This window comes from Balaenoptera acutorostrata, chromosome 10 (genome assembly GCF_949987535.1).
Source record: "Balaenoptera acutorostrata chromosome 10, mBalAcu1.1, whole genome shotgun sequence".
In the NCBI taxonomy this organism is placed as follows: domain Eukaryota; kingdom Metazoa; phylum Chordata; class Mammalia; order Artiodactyla; family Balaenopteridae; genus Balaenoptera; species Balaenoptera acutorostrata.
Window position 1 is genome coordinate 6216345 of NC_080073.1, and position 20103 is coordinate 6236447.

General features: G+C 44.2%; 2 protein-coding genes and 1 pseudogene across 8 annotated transcripts in view; all 3 read right to left on the bottom strand.

Annotated features, from left to right (window-relative positions):
- The window catches only part of ATG7 (autophagy related 7), a 268513-nt gene extending 263361 nt beyond the window's left edge, over positions 1-5152 (bottom strand). For all 3 annotated transcript variants that reach the window (XM_057554298.1, XM_057554300.1, XM_057554299.1), the window contains exon 1: positions 5131-5152. The gene's annotated coding sequence lies outside the window, so the exon portion shown is untranslated. The remainder of the gene's footprint in view (positions 1-5130) is intronic.
- Positions 1-20103, bottom strand: part of HRH1 (histamine receptor H1) — an 84102-nt gene that overhangs the window by 14205 nt on the left and 49794 nt on the right. For 2 of the 5 annotated variants that reach the window (XM_057554302.1, XM_057554304.1), the window contains exon 2: positions 5131-5206. The exons of the other annotated variants lie outside the window; for them this stretch is intronic. The gene's annotated coding sequence lies outside the window, so the exon portion shown is untranslated. The remainder of the gene's footprint in view (positions 1-5130; positions 5207-20103) is intronic. 5 annotated transcript variants of the gene reach the window in all.
- LOC130709063 (serine/threonine/tyrosine-interacting protein-like) lies at positions 5488-6211 on the bottom strand (annotated as a pseudogene).

Consider the following 20103-nt stretch of genomic DNA (forward strand, 5'->3'; position numbering starts at 1 on the left):
AGTTAGTAAGAACAGAGGACTGTGTGTGGAGCACGACAGAGTGATGGGGACTGGGGCAACCAGGAGAGGATATCCTTTGTCTAAAGAGGACAGCTGCCACTCAGATGCCACCAACTGCAGCAGGCCCAGATCTGCCTAATTTTAAAATGAAGCCTAAAAACTGGATTTTCGCATGAAATCTTTTAGTTTTTAAACGTTGTCAATTAGTCAGTTGTTTCATTTGTTTTCTTGGACACTTAAACACAGGTCAAGCAAAAACACATTTGGGGGATCTGACCTGTGAGCCTGAACTGAAGTGTGAATCTAGTTCACAGGGGATCCAGGGTGCTGAATATGAGATAATGACCCTGGAGAGACACCTTTGGGGTATTTGCCCAGCTCACACCAAGCCTCCTCTCTGAGAACCCCCACCCACATAGGGATGGGCCCTGGCAGCCAAAGTCACATCATGTAAACTCGACGCCTAGGCACACGTGACTGGACCAAAGGTTGTCTTCTGATCCCAAATGGGCCAATCAGTCCAATTCTTCTTCCAGAAAACTGGAATCAAGAGTTGTGCAGTCAAGATAGTCTGTTGGTCTCGTGAACTGAAGTGACAGGGAAGTGAGGGCTGAGGCTGCCGCTGGGGGGCAGTGTTGCTCACCTCCAGGCAGAAGGAGAGGAGGTGACAGAAGGCAGCAGACAAATGCAATAATGCACGTGCTAGAATAGCTGATATCTCCGTGCACAAAGATGAACTTAGACCTTTCCCTCACACCATACACAAAGATTAACCCAATACAGACCAAAGTTCTAAATGTAAGAGCCAAACCTCTTAAAAATTTTAGAAGAAAGAAAAGAAAATCTTTATGACCTTGAGTTAGCCAAAGATTTCTTAGACACAACACCAAAGGCACAACCAATAAAGGAAAAAAACTGCTAAACTGGACTTCATCACAACTAAAAAAATTCCCTAAGAAACTGCAAAGCTACAGAATGGGAGAAAATGTTTGTATATAATATATTTGATAGATCATATATCTGACATATCCAGAGTATATAAAGAACTCTTATAACTCGATAATAGGAAGACAAATAACCCAATGTAAAAATGGGAAAAGGATTTGAATAGATATTTCACCAAAGAAGATATAGAACTGGCTCACAAGCACATGAAAAGATGTTCAACATCGTTAGTCATTAGGGAAATGCAAGTCGAAACCACGATGAGATACCACAGCACACCCACCAGGATGACTATAATTTTAAAAGACAGACAGTAATAAATACTGATGAGGATGTAGAAAAACTAGAAGCCTCAGATACTATTGCTGGGAATGTAAAATGGAACAGCCACTGTGGAAAGTCTGGCAGTTCCTTAACAGTTAAACATGGTTACCAGATGGTTCTGCGACTCCATATCTAGACATATGCCCAAGAGAACTGAAGATATATGTCCATGTATTTGTGTGTGAATATTTCTAGCTCTATTCATAACAGCCAAAAAGTGAAAACAACCCAAATGTCTATCAACTGGTGAGTGGATAATCAAAATATGATATATCCATATATTATTTGTCAATAAAAGGAACAAAGTACTAATCCATGCTATAATACAGATGAACTGCCAAAACATCATGCTAAATGAAAGAATCCAGACACAAAAGGTCACATATTGTAGGATTCCATTTATATGAAATGTCCAGAATAGGCAAATCCATAGAGATAAAAAGTGGATTAGTGGTTGCCTAGGGTTTTTTATTAGTGGTTGACTAGGGATGGGAACGGAAGGAGTCTTTGGAAGTATTGACAACGTTCTAAAATTGGATTCTGATGATGACTGTATAACTCTGTACATTTGCTAAAAATAATTGAATTGTACGATTCACTTAGAATGGGTGAACTTCATGGCATGTAAATTATACCTCAATAAAGTTGTTTAAAAAGAAATTCAGTGGTCCAGGAAAGAAGCTGCCTGGGTTTCCAGATCTGTCTGTCTGTTTTAAAAATCTATTTTGGTGCACTAGTGTTGCACCCCAAAATACCTACCACAGGATTTTTTTTTTTTAAGGAAATAAAGACTTGTTAGACAAAGAAGGATGAAACTAAAGGTGGGTCCTAAAGAACCACTATAGTTGGGCCACAGTTTTGACTCTGAGTTTCCCAGGAGCCACAGCAAAGAGGAAAACGGGATCAATTACAAGATTCTAGTGTCATTTAAATGAAAGCAAACTAGTTGCTTAGCAGAAGGACAACTTTAGCTGGTACTAAGTTTTAGACAAAATGTATCTCATGGTTTCTTATAAAGGAAGCAGAGCGGAATGCTACACATAACTTCGTAGTTAATCATCAGAAGTGGAAATACAGAAATGGTTTAGCTACATCATCCCTTTCTTGGTGTACCTCTATGGTTTTCTCTCCTTGTATAATTTGGTTTAAGAGTTTTGGAAGGCTGGACTTGCTTGATTGTTTGTCTGCCCCTTCCATCCCCCACCCCTGGCGTGACAGGCTGGGATTTTTTAAATTAGGTACAGGAAAGGGAAGCTGAAGATTAATCATCACTAAATGGCCAAGAAAAGAAGTATAAAAAGTCCAGCTCCATTATCCCTTATCCTCTGGCCTAGAAAAGCAATGGAGAAACAGAAAAGTAATATTTCAAAGACTTTCTACATACCTGCACTGGGCTGGGAGGTTTTCCTCAGGTAATCCTCACAGTGCTGGTAACCTCATAAGAAAGGAATCAGTCTTGCCCCCATTTTAGAGATGTGCAAACAGAGACTTCTGCAGTTTATTGGTTGCCCTGCACTAAGCTCCAAGGATGACTGAAGAGCAAGTTTCATTTAAAGGCCCAAGTGATACCCACCTGCTAAGACATTTGAATGAGCTGCAGACACCCCCCTCCCCACCCTCACTAACCCTGCTTTTCACTACAGTGAGAAAGAGAGGAAAGCGAATAAATGCTTTAAATAATGATTTCATGGAACTGGAAATATGAACATCCATGCTGACATGAGTCAAGGACGCGGCAAACATGGTACCAGGCCCAGCACATGCACACGTATCATTTCAGGACATGAAAAATGTTTTCTTTCTGTTCCAAATCCCTGGAGATTAAGCTGTGAGAAAGGCTTTTCAAAGATCAAAGTTATCCAGACTGTCCTCTTCTTAAGAAAAAAAATTTACGATACTGAAGTAAATAAAAGAGCTAGCAGAAGAGAAAGGAGAGGCAGACGTGGTGTTCACAAGCGAGAGCTCCCAGGTGATCAGGACTTTCTTTAATGTCTCTTCCTCCTTCAATCAGGTGACCGGGTGCCTGGCTGTGCAGGGGCCACCCCAACCCCACACCAGGGCTCTTCAGCGCCACCAGCTGGTCAAGCCCTCCCACTGGTTCGAGGGCCAGACTTGTCGGTGACAAGTATGTACTGGGGTACAGGTGTGTGTGTGAAACAGTCTGGCTGCTGGTTCCATTCTGCCATTCATTCATTCACTCATCCATCCATCCATCTATCTACCCACCCATTCCCCCTTCCTTCCATCCATCTATCCATCCGTCTGTCCAAAAAGTCTATGTATCAAGGGATCAGGTACAAATGTTATGACAGGTGAAGGATAAACACAATCCCTGTCCTCATGGAGCTTACAGCCTATACCAGTGGTTCTCAACCTTGGCCTGGAGAGCTTTTAAAACATACCAAGATCCTGGGAAGCTTTTACAACATACTAAGACATCTGCTTCAAGGAAGACGGGGTACAGGTACTTTCCCCTTTTCTTCCGCTAAGTACAATTAGAAAACCCTGGACATCACATTTAAAATAAACATACGATGACTCTGAAAAATGGACAGGCAAAGGCACACTAGTTATTCTTTGGACTTCTTTGGAATCCAGGACCCAAAGAATGACACAGCAATGAGTCCCATGGGTTTTCATTTGGCCAAATATATCTGAGACTTTGAGCTAAAACAGTTGGCAACTCAAAACACCAAAGGGCACAGACCAAAAAAAAAGCCACAATAAAAGCCTGCTGTGTCTAGACAAAAACACAGGAAAGGTGCAGGCCAGGAAAATAGAAAACTTCTAGACAATAACTGCTCTACTGCAGCCAAACACCACAGAAAACACTGGAGCCCTGTTCCCATCCTCGCCAGTAAAGGCTGAGTGGGGAGCCAAGATTTCTACCCTTGTCAGGCTATGACAAGGTGACCCCCCCCCACTGGGGTGGTGTCCCTACAATCCCTAGTAGGGGCTCTCATCCCCATCAGGTGGAGACAAGCCCTGCATCCACCTCCACAGTGCAAGTGGCGGCACATCAACCCCTCCCAGCCAGGGAGTTATCCCTGGGGGCCTGGTGGGGAGCCAGAACTCCTCCCCGCCCACCCCACTTAACAGTAATGAAGACCCCCTCCCCCTTCAACTGTCACAGAAGCCAAGTGGGGAACCTGGACTTCTATTCCCACCTGGAAGTAATGAGCCAGTGATGACAGAGACGTTCAGATGCCGAGATGACAGAGACGTTCGGATTATCTGACAAATATTTTAAAGTAATCAACATAAAAATACTCAATGTCCAAATAGGAACATGTTTGAAACAAATGAAAAAGTAACAAGTCCCAGCAAAGAAACAGAAGATAAAAAGAAGAACCACATGGAAATTTTTGAACTGAAAAATCTAATAACTGAAAAAAAAAACAAACCCTCAATGGAAGGGTTCAACATCAGGATGGAGGAAGCTGAGGAAAGAATCAGTGAACTAGAAGACAGAACAATAGAAATTACCCAATCTGAACATCAGAAGAAAAAGAGACTGAAAAAAACCGAAAAACAAAAACCAAAACAAAACAAAAAACCCATAGTCCCGGGGACCTGCGGGACAGTAACAAAAGAGCTAACATTCCTGTAATCATAGTCTTGGAAGTTGATGAAAAATAGGGTGGGGATGAAAAGATACTTGAAGACATAATGGCTGAAAACTTCCTAAATTTGACAAGAGACATAAACCTACACAATCAAGAAGGTAAATGAACCTCAAACAGGATAACCTCCCACCCCCCCCAAAAAAAATACCCACACCAAAACACATAATAATTAAACCTCTGAAAATTAAAGACAAAGAAAGAAATCTTGAAAGCTGCCAGTGAAAAAACATCTTACCATAATAAGAATGACAGCAGATTTCTCCTCAGAAAATACGGAGATGGGCAGGAAGTGACACAATGCTTCTCAGATGCTGAAAGAAAAGAACTGTCAACCCAGAATCTTACACTCAATGAAAATATCCTTAAGGAATAAAGGAAAGTCAATACATTCTCATATGAAGAACCTGTACAGGAGTTTTATGCTGAAAACTACAAAACGCTAATGAAAGAAATAAAAGATCTAAATAAATGGAGAGATACACATGTCCACAGCTTAGAAGATTCATAGTAAATAAGTAAGCATAGTAAATAAGTCAGTTCTCCTCAAATTGATGTACAGATTTAATGCAATTTTTTTTTTTTTTTCCTATTGCAGAAGTCTGACATCTTAAAATGTTGCTCAACAAGTTGCAGAGAAACATGTCTGGAAGCAACATATAATTGAAAAGAAACTACTTGTGTTTTAACCATTTTACATTATTACTGTCTGTAGTATTTTCTCCTTCCCAAATAGAAACTCACATCCTCTATACTGTTGCTCTTGAATCAGCCATTCTGCGCAGTCGCCACTTGCATGTTTCCAAAATCATCTTCTTCTTCATGTGTTCTCTTCAAACTGCCTGTGGTGCCAGAATGAACAGATAACGACCTTTCTGTCTGAAGTGGTGACATCATCTGTATTGTTAATTTCACTAGGTAGATGGCTTCATATTCCTGAAGCTGATGGACAAATCCAGCATTAGGATTAATACAAAATCTTCCTTCTTGAATGTAAGCAAATGCATCTCTCCTGGAGATCCCTGCATTCCCATGGACAAGAACTTTTCCTCCACTTTGTAAGCTCCCATCAATAAATTCTTTAGTCATGGGGAAAAAACGTATTATATTTTCAACTGGATTATCTGCAAAATCCAAGACTAAATATCTGAATAATTGTTGAAAGTTGGGTTTAATAAAGTTTGCTTCAATATTTTGTCTTATACATATTATATGAGTTATTCCATGTTTCTGTAGTATATAGGTAGCTTGCTTTTCATGGCAGAAGAATATGGGCCTAAAAATAATCCAGGCAAAATTTCCTGCATCTCTCGTCTCATAGGGTAGGTCCACTCCCATATGATCACCACTCAGATGAAGATTTCCATCATCCCAGAAAGTTCCCTCATTCTTCTTCTCAGCCAATATCTCCTGTTTTCAGAGGTGACCACTGACTTCCATCACTACAGATTTTAGTTTTGTCTGTTCTGGAACTTCATGTAAATGGAATCATACAGCAGTACTATTTTATGTCTCGTTTATCTCACTCAGCCCAATGTCCGTGAGATCCATCCATGTTGTTGTGTATGTCAGTAGTTTGTTCCTTTTCACTGCTGTGCAGTACACTATTGTATAAATATTCCACAATTTACTCATCTCCTTTTGGTGGAGATTTAAATAGCTTCCAGGTTTTGGCAATTATGAATAAAGGTGCAATGAAAACTCTTTTCTATGCTCTTTGGTGGACATATGCATTCACTGCTCTTGGATATATAAGTGGCAATGGAATGACTAAATCACAGAGTAGGCCTATATTTGGCTTTACTAGACACTGTCAAAAGTTTTAGAAGAGCAATTTACACTCCCACCAGGAATGTATGGCAGTTCTAGTTGTTCCACATCCTCATGATGGCCTTAATTTTAAATGGCACGGCACATGAGACAAAGCCTAGGACCTGCTCAAAGTCAGATCATGACCAAAAAGCTGGGACCCCCCAAAGGGCAACACCCTCAGTGAAAGATAAAGTGGGGGGAGTGGGGCCTCACTTCATCCCCATAAAAATGAGTACTCTTGCCTTTCCTAGCTTTGGTTCTGAGTCGGTGGTGGTGGTGGTAGTAGTGGGGTGGGGTCTTCCTAACCAATCTGGTCTTCACTCAGGTTTGGCATTAGAATGCAATTATCTTTGTGAGGCCAAGTGAAGTTTTAATGTCAAGTGGTCCTGGGTAAATAGTGTCCATGGGTTCCTGGGAGAAGCAAATGCATTTTCTCTCTGGAGGAACATACCCTAAACCTCGGCGTCTTCTTTGCACTGTGGGAGCGAGGGGAACTCCAGCTTCACGTCCTCCATGGTCCCGGCCCGCGGGCTTGTGGGTGGGGTGGGGTGGGGTGGGGTGGGGTGGGAGTGGGAGTTACCCGCCGGCCCGACACTCGGGCTGGCAGTGGCGGTGAAAGGAAGGAGGGAGGGTAGACCGGAGGAGTGACGGGGAGGCAGCGGGCTTACAACTAACACATGCAGACTAAAGGGTCCCAGCGACTCCGGCGGTGGCGACGACGACAGCCGGGAAGAGGAGGGCTGGGCGGCTCGTGCCCGGCCGCCATGCTGCTGCCGCCTCCCCCCCGACGCCGAGTCTCCTAATGCAATTTCTATCCAGATCTCAGCAAGATGTCTTACAGAGAAGGACAAGACTATTCTAAAATCTATATGGAAAGGCAAAGGAACTAGAAATAGCTAAAATAATCTTAAACAAGAAAAATAAAATGGAAGAAATCAGTCTATGTGATTTCAAGACTTATTATATAGCTACAGTAATCAAGACTGTGGTATCAGTGGAGAATAATGGAACAGAATAGAGAACCAAGAAAGACTCACACAAATATGCCCAAGAGATTTTTGACAAAGATGCAAAATCAATTTAACTGAGGAAAGGGTATTTTCAACAAACGGTGCTGGAGCAATTGGACATCCATAGGAAAAAACTGAAATCTCATACTTCATTAAAAAAATGCACTCAAAATGGTTCACAGACATAAAGGTAAAACATAAAACCATAAAACTTTTAGAAAAACACATTAGAGAACATCTTCAGGGTCCAGGCCAAGGCAAAGAGTTCTTAGATCTGACACCGAAAGCATGAACCATAAAAAGAAAAACTGATGAATTTGCTCTCTCCTTCAGTTATTTACCTACCCCCATCATAATCTTCACTGGATCTATGTGTCTCTTATACCATCATTTCCTTTGTATATTTTCTAATGGATCCATCTTTTTTTTTTTAGCTTAAATTCATTTTACTATATATGAAAAACTAGTCATCTGTTTTTTGTCATCTATAGAAACTTTCCATAAGAATAAATAGAGTGGCAAAAAAACAGTGTGACTGAATTCTGGCCAGACATTTCGAGGAAGGCTCTGCTTTGTTAAAAAAAAAAAAAAAAAAGAAAAAGATGAGCAGGTGTAAGACAGGTGTTAAAGACCTACCAGCACCAAATGGAGACTCTCCTGGATGTAATCAGAAGGACTGCAAGCCCATGTGAGTCAGTGTTAATTAAGGCCACATCTGAGTACCATTTAGAGTCATAAAGTACCACCTAAAAAGCAGTAAATACTGTTTTAAATCTCATCATACAATTGTTTTGCTCCTAAATGCCTCTAAGGAAACGTGCAAACTCTTCAGGCCGCTGGCATGACATTTCCTTTGTGTCTGACCCACTCAACTCCAGTAAAAATGAGTTCACTATCCCCAAACACTCAGGTTCTTTCAGCCTTTGGGCTCTGTACGTGTTACTCCCTCCTCCTGGAAGAGAATGTACCTTGAGAGTTGGGACCACATCATTGTTTACTATTGTCTCCTTCTGGGCCTACTTCAGAGCCTGCCTGGAACAAAGTAGTTGAGAAGGATGAAAAGGGAGGGGGTGTGTGTGGAAAGGTTGATAAAGAAGATAGGAAGAAAAGAGAAAGGAAGGGAGGAAGGTGGGAACAAAGGGAGGGAAGGATGGAGGGAGGGAGGGACACAGAGAGGGAGGAAGGGAGTTATTGATGAACTTCTATTTATTGTACAAAACCCATCTTAAAAGTTCCTTCCTCTTTGAAGCTTTCCCATATCATTTAGCCACCTCTAAGCATTCCTTCCTCTGGGATCCCACAGTATTGTTTCCATATCTCTATCAAGGCATTTAAATCTCTGTCTTCTACTGAAGGAATAAATGAATGAATGAATGAAATCAGGTCTCCTTCATTAGACTGATCCTTACAAGGGCAGAGGCAATATGATATTCACTTATAATTCAGCACTTAGCCCAATGGTTTTCAACCTTGGCTACACGTTGGACTCACACGGGGAGCTTTAAAAAAATACTAATGCCTAGGTCCCACCCTTGGACACGATTCTGATTTAATTGGTCTGGAGTGTGGTCTGGGTCTTAGGATTTTCAAAAACTCTCCCGGTGCAGCCAAGATTTCGAACCATTGTCCTAACCCAAAGCAGAGTGGTAGGAGGAGCTCAGTAAATGATGAATGAGTAAATGGAGGAATCCTGCCTTTAGCACATAAGAGTCCTGGCTCAACATGACCATTTTCAGGGTCTCATGTGATGCTAATTCATTAATATATTCAGGAACTATTAATTAAGCAATAACGCAGTACCAGGTGTTTTACGCAAGGCCAAGCTGCTGGAGATGCAAACATGACTAAGGCGCCCACTTCTCCCCCTCGTTCCAAAGTGCTTTAGGGAATGCTGGGCTGGGTCCGAGTCCATCCAGGAACTTTCTGTCTTCCTGATTAACTGGCCAGTCCACAGCCGTCACCTCCCGAGTGACTGACAGCAAACCTTACTTCGGGCTGTTTCCTTCGGCAAATGTAAGCACAGACTCTATTCACTCCCAGTGGGAGAGTTCCTGGAGGGTGTGTGTGAGTCAAGAGACCAAAAAAAAAAGTGTTTCTCTCTAGACTTCTCCAAACCCTTCAGAAGACAAAGGCAAGTCTCAAGGGGCAGACCAAAGTCCTGTGCTGCTCAAATAAATTTCTTTCTGGGTGTGTATTTACACAAAGACAATCCAGGGCCTTAGGATATGATTAAGATCTTAATTACCCCAGGGTAAAGGGACTTTCCCTCCCAGCTGCTGCCCCCTCACTGCTTTAAGATTTTGCACCACAGATTACTGAAGGGTGGAGGTAATGACCATTAGTACTACCTTCTGTGGTGTAGACTTTGATAACACCCTATCGGGATGGCCAGGATTGGCCATCCCGATCCTGGTCTTGGCCCCTTCAGCCCATCCTACACACTAAAGCCAGATAATCTTTCTAAAACCACTAGTTCAACCACTTCTTCCTCCTATTTGAAACTCTTTTAGTGACTTGCCACTGCTGTCAGGATGTAACAGGATACATAGGGTAAGCCCCCTAGGTATCATTCACGTGTAACCCAAATAAAACTGGGCTGCCTTGTGTCCAGTCCAACCATGGTATTACATTCAGAAGAAACTCAAGTCCAACATCCAGGAAAAAAAAAAAAGAAAGATGTAAAATAACTTAAACCTTTACTGAAGACTCTCAAAGAGGCAAAAAATAAAAAAATTCTAAGGAACCTCTTCTCCCATCTGTCATGCCATAGTGCCACTTCCTGTGTCAGCTGCTTGCCCTCAAATCTCCCTTCCCCCCAGCAAAAAACTTGAGCTTGCATTGGCTCTGCTCTATTCTTACCCACTCTCAATCTCTCTGACCTGTTGAAGGGCACCATAAATCCACTTAGCTGTTCCCCTGCCTTCTCTTCTTTATTCATTCCTGCAATAAGCACAACAAAAGCCCAAGAGACAAACATTCAGAAACAGATCCTACTCTGGAAACTGAGGCAGAGGGCCAGGCAGTGACTGGTTATATGTTAAAACCTTTGACCCTACCATACAAGAACCTTTTTCATCTGGACCCAACTTACTGGGTAGCCTCATCTTCTGACACTCCACTTTCCCTGAATAGGCCTGGCTCTTTCATCCCCTATACCTTTGCAAATGCTGTTCTTCCTGCTAGGGATGCCTGACTCTATAGCCACACCTGGTTCTCACCTAGTCAAAAACAAAAGGAGTTAAAAGCAATGCAGAAACAAGGCATGGAGACAAAATAAAGGCATTTGAACTTGAAGGAAGATGTAAAACTGTCTCTATTTGCAGATAACACAATCTTGCACATAGAAAATCCTAAGGAATCTCCAAGACAACTACTAGAGCTAACAAATGACTTCAGGAGGCCCAGGTCCTCAGTTTGGGACAGAGGGGCCCCTCTGCTGCCTGGATCCACTGTGCCCAGCCACTTCCCACGCACTCCCTTTCCTCTGCTCTCAGCACAAGTGGATGGAGCATCCTGTTCAACACTGCTCGCACCCCCCTCTCTGCTCTGTGCCTGGCTGAAGCCTTTGTCGGCAGTGCTTCTCTCCCACCATCACCTTATCTCTAAAGCCTAGAAATAAGAGCCACGTTCACTGAGGCTGAGTTGGACATGCATCATCTCATTTAATCCTCACAGCATCCCCCTGAGGGAGGAACTATTATTATCACCCACATTTTTTCAGCTGAGACTCTGTCGCCATCCCTTGCCCAAGCCCACACTATTATATGGCCCTGCTGGGCTGCCTGACTCTGACATCCGAATTCCGAACCTAAAAGTTTGGAAGACAAGACAGGCCCAGCTCCAATGCCACCTCCCCTGGCTACATAGGTCTCTTCTCTCCCCCAGCCAAACACCAAGGCTGCAAAGGTATCAGCGCCTCCTTAGGACGTTTAGTGCTGACTCCGTAATGTGGTCATTTAAGGAGAGCTTTTATCTCTTTAAGCGGGAAGTTACTCGGAAGCAGAGCCGTGTCTGGATCAGCCTGGAGCCTCCCATGCTGGCACAGCTTGGCACACAGTAGGTACACATAGCACACGAAACAGTACGGGGGGAGGGGAACGACAGTACACTAAAGAGAAGGCATGTCTGTTCCCTCTGGCGTGTCCGGGAGAGACGGTGTCACTGCTGTGGGGCGTGAGGGTCGCACGCCGTGGGTGGGGAAGGCTGCTGCGGAGTCACCCTGGACGGAAGAGCCCGCTCTTCATGGCACGGGATGTGTGCGCACACCTTTGTCTACTGTGTATTTGGCCCAAAGCAGGTGCTCGGTGAGTATCTGTTGAATGAATTTGCTGTGAGACTTTGAACCCTTCTCTCAACTTCTCTGCATCTCCTCTGTCAAACAAGGCGTTTGTGCTAGATCAGAGGCTGTCAAACTCCCCCCACACCCCCTTCCTTGGGAGTGCAACTACTGGTTCTCGTAAAAATTTGTCAAACAGATAAAAGCTGACCGCTCTGGTTGGAGTGAAGAAGCAGTGGACCCGCAGCCCCATCTGCCACAGCCTCTCCCTTTCTCTTTGCCCCAAACTCCCCAGAAGCCCCTCAGAGCACAGTTTGATAACCACCAAGCTAGGTGAACCCAGAAAGTCCTTATTGCTTGAAAATGCAGTTTGCTCTTTATGGAGCATCTGCATTTTAAGAAAGTAGCTCCGAAAAGGGAAAATTCTTTCTGACGCATTTGAACAACTATTACTGCTCAAAGGGTGGAAGGCGAGGCACCTTGACTGGGAGAAGGAGAGAGGGTTGTTTCAGGGTGGAGGGTGGATGCTCCCCAGTGCCTAGAAACCGCCCTGGATATAGGGGACCACTTGCTCAGCCTTGACACGCATGTAAGTCGCCTGCCACACCGCACTTGAGCAGTCGGCAACTTGGACCACCGTTGCTTTCTGCCAGCCTGCTGTCTTTTTCCTAAATGTGCATCTGCTTCAATCCTGCTGTTCTCCACCAATTTTTCCCTCTCCTTGTTTTCTAGAACTCACTAAAACCTCCACAGGTTATAAGCAATTTAAATAGTGCCGTGAACTCGGAGGAAGTTGAACAAAGAGATAAGTGACAGGCAAAGAGCCTTAGATTTTGGTATTTTAGTTAAAATTCCACACGACACCTGGGATTTGTAATCACACGTAAACCACTTAGCTTCTTATGAAAACAATCACAGACACCATGAAAAGGAAAATAATCACGGTTTTCATAAATGGCTGTCAAGAGAAACTTCCCAATCCAGGGAAATTCCAGATGGGAATGTACCCCATGCTCTGGTTCCTTTGTCCCTCACCCCAACCTGGCCCCTGCCTCCTGCTACTTTGCTATTTCTCCAGTTCCTAAGCCCAGGGTGTAAGCGTTAAAGAGACGTGTTAGCAAACTGTGAGTACCTATTCATACCCGATAGAATCACAACAACTACCCAATAACTGGAATAAGGGATTGATGAACAATTTTAAGGAAAAACTTATATACCCATGTTCATAGCAGCATTATTCACAATAGCCAAAGGGTGGAACCGATGCAAGTATCCATCAATGGATAAATGGATAAACAAAAACATGGGTATCCATACAATGGAATATTATTCAGCCTGAAAAAGGAATGGAATTCTGACACCTGCTACGACATGGATGAACTTTGAGGACATTATGCTAAGTGACATAGCCAGTCACAAAAAGACAAACACTATGATTCTATTCATACGTGGAAGAGTCAAATTCATAGAGACAGAAAGTAGAATGGTGGTTGCCAGGGGCTGGAGGTGGGGGAATGGGGAGTCAATGTTTAATGGGTACAGAGTTTCAGTTTTGCAAGATGAAAAAATTTCTAGAGATGGATGGTGGTGACAGTTGTACAGCAATGTGAATGCACCTAATGCCACTGAACTGGACACTTTAAAAATGGTGAAAATAGTAAATTTTATGCTATGTATATTTTACCACAATAATTACTAAATAAGTAAATAAATAAATAAGAAACCAGGCAGCTCCTTACAGCATTCGAGATGGAGTGGGGGTGGGAGGGGTTTCCTAACATGAAAGGATTTGCCAGTTGAAAGGGATCTTTAGAGGGAATCTTCCTGGGAATCCAGGGTAGGGTGAGTGGAGGTGTCTAGTAGCTGCCAGTACATGGACTGAACTGTTAGACGTAAAATTAAATTTTCTTGCAAACATATTCCTTTGTCCAGATACTTCAGGGAGTGGTGACTCCAGGCTCTCCGTGTGACTTGATTTCCCCCATTAGCTCAGTTAAGCAATCAAGGACTGGCCGTCCCTTTCACGCTACCGGGGAAGCAGGATTCTGTCCAAAGCGGCTCTGATGGGCAGGTAACCCTCCCCCGAGGTTGTTGTCATTGTCCTCCACTCGGCTGTTCTTCATGTTCACCCAGCCTGATAAAGGCAGTAGAGGGCAACCGATGCTTATGGGAGACAGCCCAAGCCTACTAGGGTAAAAACAGCATGATTCTCCCTGTAGAGAACGACAGAAAGCAATTTACTGTCTCGGTCCTGTGTCTGGGGGTGCATTTTCATCTGCTGGTGACATGGGAAGCGTTGACAATTCCACACCTCTCCTCGCCTGCTGCTTCCTGGGATGACCGAGGCTTTGCTGGAGGAAACGCAAGCTTGGGCAGGCTCAGCCTTGAGCTCCACAGGTCCCAGCAAGCAACCTACAATCTTACACGTGACAGGGGATTATCAGGGAAAGGAGGCATCCAACCGCAGAGAAGCGACTACCAGGATGACACAGCAGGTCGGAGTGGAGATGAGAATGGCATTTGGGGCTTCTTATTTCCAGGAGCACAACCACTCACATTCACAGCACTTACTCTGGGCCAGGCATGGTGCTAGCGATTGCATGCATTGTCTTATTAAAAGGGCAGCACAGTGCTAGGAGCTAAGTACTATTATAACTTCTTTTCCAGATGAGGGCACTGTGAGGTTAAGTAACTCCCCACAGGTCACGGAGCTGACAGGAGGCAGAACCTGGGTTTTATGCAGATCAGTGACTCTTCTCTCTGTCTGTATCCAAAATCTCCTCCTTTCCCTTTTTTTTTTTTTCCTTTTAAAAAACATTTATTTTTGGCTGCGTTGGGTCTTCGTTGCTGCATGCGGGCTTTCTCTAGTTGCAGTGAGCGGGGGCTACTCTTCGTTGCGGTGCGCGGGCTTCTCATTGCGGTGGCTTCTCATGTTGCGGAGCACGGGCTCTAGGTATGTGGGCTTCAGTGTTGTGGCACGCGGGCTCAGTAGTTGTGGCTCGCGGGCTCTAGAGCACAGGCTCAGTAGTTGTGGCGCACGGGCTTAGTTGCTCCGCGGCATGTGGGATCTTCCCAGACCAGGGCTTGAACCCGTGTCCCCTGCACTGGCAGGCAGATTCTTAACCACTGCGCCACCAGGGAAGCCCCTGTCCTCCCTTCCTTTTAAAAAGGGTTTTTTGGGTTTTTTTTTTGGTTGTTGTTGTTGTAAAATAAAACATAAACACAGAAAACCACACATCTAGCATATGAATTAGTGGATTATCATAAGGCAAACACCACACAGAAAAGAAACAGCACTTTGCCCCCAACCCTGGAAGCCCAGTGCACATGTCCCATCCCACTCACAGCCCGCACGGTAACCACTATCCTGACTTTTAAGGAATCACTTCCTATGTCTTTTTTTGGTTTAAATTATTTTATTACCCAAATGTGCATCTCTGGACACTACATTCTGGCCCATCTGAAAAATCTGATCTGTCTCTTAGGTCTCTTTTAATTTATGGGTTCCTCATCCATCCTTTTCATTTCCTTTCACGTGTTCACTGGAAGAGCCTGGGAGTTTGCAGCACCTCCCAGTCTGACGTTGCCAAATGCACACCCAGGGTCCAGTTTAATGGCTCCTCTGTCCCTCTGCAAACTGGCAGCTGGTTCCAGAGACTGGATCAGACTCAGGTGCTTCTTTAGGTGGTACACAATGTCTGCCTGCCTCATTTTTGGATAATCTTAGCAGCTGTGGCTACTTAATGTCTACATCTACTCACATGTTTCCTTTAAAAAAACTTCTTCTAAATTGTGGTAAAATATACATAACATAGAATTTACCATCTTAACCATTTTTAAGTGTAAAGTTCAGTAGTGTTAAGTATATTCATACTGTTCCACAACCAATCTCCAGAACTCTTTTCATCTTGCAATACTGAAACTCTGTCCCCATTAAATGACATCTCCCCACCCCCCCCTCCCCAGCCTCTGGCAACCACCCTTCTACTTTCTGTCTCTAGGAATTTGACTGTTCTAGGAACCTCAGATAAGTAAAATCTTATGCAGTATTTGTCCTTTGTGACTGGCTTATTTCACTTCACATAATGTCCTCAAGGTTCATCCATGTTATGTCACGTGTCAGAATTTCCCTCCTTTTTAAGGCTGAATAATATTCCACTGTATGTATAGACCACACTTTGTTTATCCATTCATCTGTCACTGGACACTGGGTTGCTTTCACCCTTTTGCCATCGTGAATAATGTTGCTATGAACACAGGTGTACAAGTTTGTCTTCAAGACACTGCTTTCAGTCCTTTCAGACAAATACCCAGAAGTGGAGTTGCTGGTCATATGGTGATTCTATGTTTAGTTTTTTGAGCAACTGCCATACTGTTTTCCACAGAGGCTGCACCATTTTACATTCCTGTCTCCCATTCCCTTTTCCTGTCCATCTCTGCTCCTCACCACCCTCACTGTACACAGCTCTCCACTACCCACTGGAGGAGCTGAAAGGCAACGTTCCCTGTAACAGTCCCAAACTGGAGACTACATAAAGGTCCAACAAAAAGGGATCAATTTAATGGTAGATCCCTATCACTGAATCCCAGGTAGCCATCTATAATACTGTTGTGAGAGAGTATTTGATGACATAAAAAGATGCCTCTACTCTTTGCTTAAGGGGAAAAAATGGTTACAAAACAGAATATGAAGAGTGAATCCTTTTTTTTTAAAGACAACTATTTGTTTACAGGAGAAGTTCTCTTCACTAACCTCCACTTAACTGATTCACTGGATTAACCAAAATTCGCCACCCTCCACCCCCAAGTAAACACAGTGACCCAACACCTCTAGTTTTACACCTTCTGTTCCCAACCACTGTGTTGTACAAAAACTAAGAGTTAGCTCTGTTTCCAAATTTGTGTGTTCTGATTGCATTTACTGTATACCAATTAGCAAATTACATATGACACAGGAAGGTGAAATATGAGTGCAAAAAGAATGCTTCTATGAGAACAAAGTTTAATGCTTGGGGAAGATGCATTAAGCATCAGTGTCCACTGAGAGGTGGATAAGACAACTGTAAAAGTCTGGGGACACCACCCCTTTGAGGGGACCTACCTTTCTGAGTTACCATCCTGGGGCACCAATTCCTCCCCCTTTGTTGTCCTGAATGCCCACAGCTCTCCATGGTGAGTTATCAGCCACATCACCCTCACCAACTGTGCAGACTCAAGAAATTATTTTCTTCTGTTGCAAACCCTCAGGTCAGCATATTATAGGTGTATACACATCTCGTTCCTGCAAATGAGTGGTATTTAGAGCTGATATTTTTGGAGGCCCGGCTCAAATGCCATCCCCGCTGAGAAGCCTTTCTTGATTCCAGCCATCTGGGCGGAACTGCTGTCGCCTCTCAACACAACAGCCCTTCTGCAAATCTCTTTCATTTTCTTTAGCACATTCTGTCTTACTTTGTTGGTCTAAGTAAGGATAGTCTAAGGTCAGTCATCATTTACTGAGGACTTTTGAGTGTGCTGGTCTCCATGCTAAGCTCTTATGCACTGTCTCACTTGCAATGCAAACCCCCATAACCTTGCTCATTTTATAGACTTGGAAACTGAGGCTCAGAGATGCTAAGGAGCTCCAGGTCACACAGCTAGCAAGGAAGAGAGCCAGGCATTCATTCATTCAAGCAACTGATCCTTACTTATTAAGGGCTTAAAATGCACTTGACATATTCCAGATGTTGGGAAAACAGCAGTAACCAAGTCAGAGTTCCCATCCACAAGGAGCTATCATTCTGATGGGGAGAGACAGATCATTAAAAAAAAAAAAAAAAACAAGTAAATAAATACTATGTGAGGTGTTGATAAATGCTCTGAGGAAAACGGGGGGTTAGTGACATTTGGGGTGAGTGCTATTTTATTTAGGATGGTCAGGGTAATGTGGTGACTTCTAAGCAGAGACCTAAAGGAAGTGAGGGAATGAGTCTTGCAGAGATCTGGGGTAAAGAGCATCACAGGAGGAGGAAACAGCCTGTGCAAAGGTCCTGGGGTGGATACATCCTTGATGTGTTCAATAAACAGCAAGGAAGTTAGTATGGCTAGGGCTGAGTGAGAGGGAGATGAAGTTAGAGAGGTGACAGGGATTAGATCACAGAGGGCCTTGCAGATGTGGGAGGGACTTTAGCTCTGACTTTGAGTGAGATGGAAAGCCACTGGAGGATGGCTCCCAGAACCCGTGCTCTAATTACTATGCTACGCAACTGATGGATGCATGAATGAATGTCAGAAGGTACCTGGGAATGTTTTCTCATTAAAACCAGCAGGATGGCAGCCAGACAGTCTGAAAACAAGACAAGAGAGGGCAAGATCTGAGCTAAAAAGGATGGCTGATTATTAAGGGGAGCACGACCACCCCCTCGGTTGTCAGGAGTCTCTGTGGCTCCTCCGCAGCACAGGACTGGGTGAGGCTCTCTGATGGCCTCACTGGATCCTCTAACTGGACTTGGTGAAGGGTAAATTTCCCAGTCCTGTCCCTGGGAGGTTTCAGCCTCTCCCTGAAATGTGTCCTTTGTTCCTAAGAGGCAGCGAGAAAAAGGCAACTTCTACAATGACTCACCAGAGAGAAATAAAAATTGTGTCCAGGCTGGAAAGAGTCCATTTGAAAGTGACACATTTGCCTCCAGAATATATATATCAAGTTCTTTTTTTCTTCTCATTCGAAGTATGGTAGAGCCTTCTCACACACACTGCCTCACAGCATGACAGACACCAACTTCTGAAATTCCTGCCTTTATTCCTGCCGCAGTTCTCTCCGAGGCAAAAACATGTAAAATACATACCGTGGGATGTGGCCAGCCTCCCTCCCCCCGCCCCACCCCACCACCAACCTGGCTGGGAAGTGCCACCTGCCAGCAGGACAGCAAGCGCGTGCCCTGGCAGTCCCAGGACAGTCCCAATTACAAATATTCTTCTGATGGGTGCCCTGACCCGTCCACCGTCCCCCAACTTTGCAGTGCATGAGAACCACTGGGGAGCTTGTTAATAAACGCAGATTCCAGGGACCTGCACTCAGGAGGTCGGGGACAAGGCCTGGAAGCTGCATTTTTAATAAGGAGTCCCAGATAATTCTGTTGTCGGTGGTCTAAGAAACACTGTCCCAAACAACAGAGATTGGCCAAGAGCCCAACCTTTCTGCATCTAAGCCTACAGGACAAAGAGGCCCCCAGTCCTTTCTCAGACCATGAGAAGCACACTTAGGCGCCAGGTGGGGTTGTGAACCCTCCCGGGCAAATGAGAACAGAAGAGGATCTTGAAATCCTAGTCTCTGTCAGTGTTCATCTAAATCCTCTGCATGTATCATCCTAACTTGAGCTGCCCAGGGTTTGCTCTCTGGTCCTACCTGGCAAAGCCCAAGCCCTGCGGTTTGCAGCTGCCCTGGATGTAGCCATAACTGGAGAGGGTGCCAGACCCAGCTGTGATCATGAAAGATAACAAAAAAAGGCCTACTTGTGATTATGAAATACTGTTTCATGTCTCAATTTGTCAAATTTACATGTTGACAATAGGTACTCCCGTAACAGCTGGAAATAAAAGAGCTGGGCATCTACAGTTGTAATTCACTGGAGTAGGAGCCCACATATAGTGCCTGGCTGCACCCTTTCCTCATAACTTGACAACGCTGGCTTGAGGGCCCTGTTAGCTGCCTGCTTTGGGCGCAAAATTGCTAATTAAAACCTTCCCATGGTGCACTCCACCTCGTTCAGATCTCTGCTCAGATGCCACATTCCTTGTCCATTTGGTCTAAATAATTCTCCTCCCTAAGCCCTCTCTCTTGTCATATCTAATCTCTTAGCCTGCTTGATTTTTCTTCATAGCCCCCAGCTCTCATGCAGGGGCTCCTGATGCACTCCCCCGACCCCTCACCCTGGCCAGCAAGAGGAAGCAGTTTGTGCTGCTTAACAGTTCACTCCGTAGAAACTGTGCTCTGTTTTTGTGCATCTCCTCACAACTACCCTAGGAGAGAGGCCTTTTGATTATTCCTCCTCCATTTTATAGATGAAGAAACCAAGGCTCAGAGAGGTAAAGGGTCTTGTCCAAGGTCACACAGCAGGCAAGTGGAGAAGCTCAG